Genomic DNA, 4386 nt, shown 5'->3' on the forward strand with positions numbered 1-4386 from the left:
TTCATCGAACTCTTCCCTAGTGAGATCAGGACCAATTCCATGATTCACATCTATAGGAGTGCCACTCGGCAATGAGTCAGCCATGTTGAACTTTTCAAGGATATCATTAACATATTTTGTATGTTGAATAAAGATTCCGTCAGACTCTTGTTCGACTTGCAACCCTAAGAAAACTTCAACTCTCCCATAGCGCTCATTTCAAATTTTGATTTCATAACCTCTTAAAAATCTCAGCACAGAGCATCAATCGTTGACCCAAATATGATATCACATAGACCTAGATTATCAGCAAATGTCCATCCACCTCCTTAGTGAAGAGTGTATAGTCCACGGTGCCACGAAGAAAACCTTTGTATAACAAGTGTTGAGACAACGTATCATACCAAGCTCTCAGGGTTTGATGAAGACCGTATAAAGATTTATCAAGCAGGTACACTTTGTCTTTGAAAATAGGATCGACAAACCTCGGTGGTTGTCCAACAAAGGCTTCTTCACCCAGTTTACCATTCAGGAAGCAAACTTCACATCCAACTGGTAGACCTTGAACCCCTTTCAGGATGCAAAAGCTAAGAAAATTCGAATTGCTTCAAGTCTAGCAACAGGAGCGTAGACCTCATTAAAATCAATTCCTTCTCTTTGATTATCCCCCAAAACCACTAATCGAGCCTTGTTCCAGACAATTATACCATTTTCTTCTCGTTTTCATTTGAATACATACTTTGTGTTAATACACCTTTCACCCTCAGGTAAATCTACAAGTTTCCAAACTCCAAGCCTTTCAAATTGTAGTAAATCCTCTTGCATTGCATTTACCCAACTCTTCTCAATTAATGCTTGCTTGTATGTTTTCGGTTCAATTTGTGAAATAAAACATTTAAATGAGAATCGGTTTTGAAGAGGGCAACTTGAGAGTAATAACAACTTAAACCTTCATCCAGTTGTCTTCGAGTACGAACACCCGTGTTCAAATCTCCAATGATATTGTCTTCTAGATGATATGATAAAGTTCGATGCATAATTTCACCAGGAACTATCACATCATTTGAAAGATTTGTTACATTTTCATCAGTAATCACCTCATCAGAAAGCACAGGAGTGGTAACCACAGGATCAAAAATAGTAGGATCATGTGTTGGTTGAATCAACGAGTCAATCACATCAGTATGATCTTCACCATTATCGTCAAAATAAGGTGTTGCTGGAGTATCATCCACATTGACAGGTTCGAGCCCCGGTGCGGAAGCGTGAATAATAGTCAATACTAATCAACGGTGTGGAGCTCGGATCTAGGGTTAGGATCGAATCTAACTCGTATTCACTCTTGAATGATGTTAGTTGGACGGATGAGGTGTATTGAGAGAGAGCCTGATTTGATTAACAATCAACAATAAAGTAGGATAAACAATTGTAATCAAAACACAAACAAGATAGAAACGGTAGTATGAAATATTAGCCCAATGATTCTCATTAAGATGAAACACTCATACATACATTCATACATATAATCAATTAAGAAATATCTCAGCCGCCACCAGGAAAGCTCATCCTGGAGGCAGAGACTCTCTCATAAGGATAAAACCATAAATCTCACACATACACAATACAGTCACTCATACCAGACAAATGATTAAAAACATCTATTTATACTAGTCTAGCATGACTTGGTCTTCAAGCCATCCACCCTTGGTTGAGACCTAAATAATATATTTTTCACCCAAAGATTAATTCGATGCGTCGGTCTAAAATATAAGTCCCAACAATCTCCCCCTTAGACCGATGCCATCGAATTTCTTCCATGATCACCTCATAACTCGTTGTCTTTCATTGAAATTCTCCCCCTCACGTTAAGCTTCTCCTGTTGTTCATTTCGAATCATCACTCTTATATCACTTTTGGATATAGTTGTATGGGCATATGAACGAGGCGTTGTACTTCAAAGATCAACTTCAAGTAACAAGGTTATCACAAAAAGAAATAAACTCATTGTGATCATCAAATAATCTTCAATTCTTCAAAACTGTTTCTTCCCATGTAAATCATCTTCAAACCATTCCCTGAATTAAGATAGCATTCAAGTCAACCATAACCCGTTCTTGACTGTTCAAGTGACTATTTCATAGGAGGTTAGACTCTACTGATCATCATTTCAACATTGTTGCTCGTGATGACTCCATCTTCTCATCCGTACTAGGAAATCTGAAAACTTACAAATGATGAAACGTCTTTGAAAAACCTTGGATTATTGATCTTGATCAACTTTTCCTTAACTTGAGTCTTTTACTTGATTTGAAGCTAGCCATTTGCAATGAAATTCAAAGATTTTTACTTCCCCAATTTCGTTGCAATTGTCTTTAATAAATGTGTCTTCAATTCAAGTGTGGGTGAAACAATCTTGATCATCCTCATCAAGATTGTAAAAATCTCAAATGAACATATTCAAAATTTGGTTGACACTAAAATTGATTAAATCCTTAAGCTTGGTCAACACTTGTTCTTGTAAAGCTTTTGATGAAGTCGTGAAAATGGATGAGGTTTGAATTCCATAAGCTTGTTGATGATTGGAGAAAAATTACCAAAATACCCCTGGTATATATCTTCCGTAGAGAAATGCTTGGTCAAACGGTCAACGGCACCAAAAATCTCAAAAGTTTCTTCAAAACTTTGAAATGTTTCACAAACTCTGTTTCCTAGCACACAATGTGCTTGGGAGCACCTTCCTAGCACAAAGTATGCTTGGTTTCATTTCCAAGCACAAAGCATACTCTGATTCAATTTCCAAGCACAAAGTGTACTCGGAAGCACTTTCCTAGCACAAAATGTACTCGGAAAACAAAGTGTGCTCGGAAGCAAAGTGTACTCGGAAGCAAAGCGTACTCGGAAGCAAAGTGTACTCGGAAGCAAAACACTTGTGATTTTTCAATTTTTCACCGAGCACAGAGTGTGCTCGGGAGCAAAAGTGTGCTCGGGAGCAAAAGTGTGCTCGGAAATACTTGTGATTTTTCATTTTCTTCACTTAACACCAAGCATGCTCGGGAGCAAAAGTGTGCTCGGGAGAAAGGGTGTGCTTGACACAAACTTGATTTTTCTCTTCACAAACATAATTGTTCATGGCAAAACAAAGTATGCTCGAAAAAGAGTCTGCTCGAATAAATAACAAAGTGTGCTCGAGACTTAAAGAAGATAGTTTTCTTGAGAAGACAAAGGATATGCTCTGGGTTTCACAAAGTGTGCTCGAATTTGATGTGCTCGATATAAGATGTGCTCGAAATAACCTGTTCTCGAGCCAAACAAAGATGCGCTTGGGCAAAACACCTCCTATGCTCGAAGCAGCACTTAGTCATTTTCCATACTCGAGTCCAATCTTATTTTTTCATAGTGTGCTTGAGACATCAAAACTTCATTTCTGCATCATCAGTCACTGATTTGCCCTTGCAGAACCTGCTCGAATATTCACTTTGCATCTGCTGCAACAAACAATGATGAAATTGCCTTTAGTACCTGTTCATTCTTGACTTGTACATTCTCCTTATCAGTTTGTACCATCGGCAATATTTTTCAACAAACATCTACTATTTTTGTAGCACGAGCACACAAAACCCTAATTTTTCAAATCCAAAATCAAGTTTCGGCATCTGAAATAATCATTGTAGCACCATCCAAGTCATCTAAAAAGCAAAGAAACCTATCTTCATATCATAATCAACCTTTTCAGATCTAGAAATAATCAGATGAACAGTGTTGCCCCAAAACGAGCCAAATAACACTGTTACATCAGATCTGGACCGTTTTGACCAAATAAACATGAAATTGATGTTGGATCTCCAAACGAGTCATCAACCCAAACATCAATCCATATACTTTTCTCCGAATCATCAAATAATTTCAAAACCCCCAAAAAAATAATTTCAACGAACTTCATCATTTAACGTCCATGGTGGATTCAAGAGCGAAATGAATCAGTTCAGCGGTAAGCCTGAACAATTTGGTAACCCAGGCTCTGATACCAATTGACAAGTCCGAGACCCGGTGCGGAAGCGTGAATAATAGTCAATAGTAATCAACGGTGTGGAGCTCGGATCTAGGGTTAGGATCGAATCTAACTCGTATTCACTCTTGAATGATGTTAGTTGGACGGATGAGGTGTATTGGGAGAGAGCCTGATTTGATTAACAATCAACAATAAAGTAGGATGAAAAATTATAATCAAAACACAAACAAGATAGAAACGGTAGTATGAAATATTAGCCGAATGATTCTCATTAAGATGAAACACTCATACATACATTCATACATACAATCAACTAAGAAATATCTCAGCCGCCACCAGGAGAGCTCATCCTGGAGGCAGAGACTCTCTCATAGGGATAAAACCCTAAATCTCACACA

This window comes from Bidens hawaiensis, unplaced genomic scaffold (assembly GCF_021521415.1).
Source record: "Bidens hawaiensis isolate Kalapana, Puna unplaced genomic scaffold, B.hawaiensis_p1.1 tig00013292_1, whole genome shotgun sequence".
Lineage (NCBI taxonomy): Eukaryota > Viridiplantae > Streptophyta > Magnoliopsida > Asterales > Asteraceae > Bidens > Bidens hawaiensis.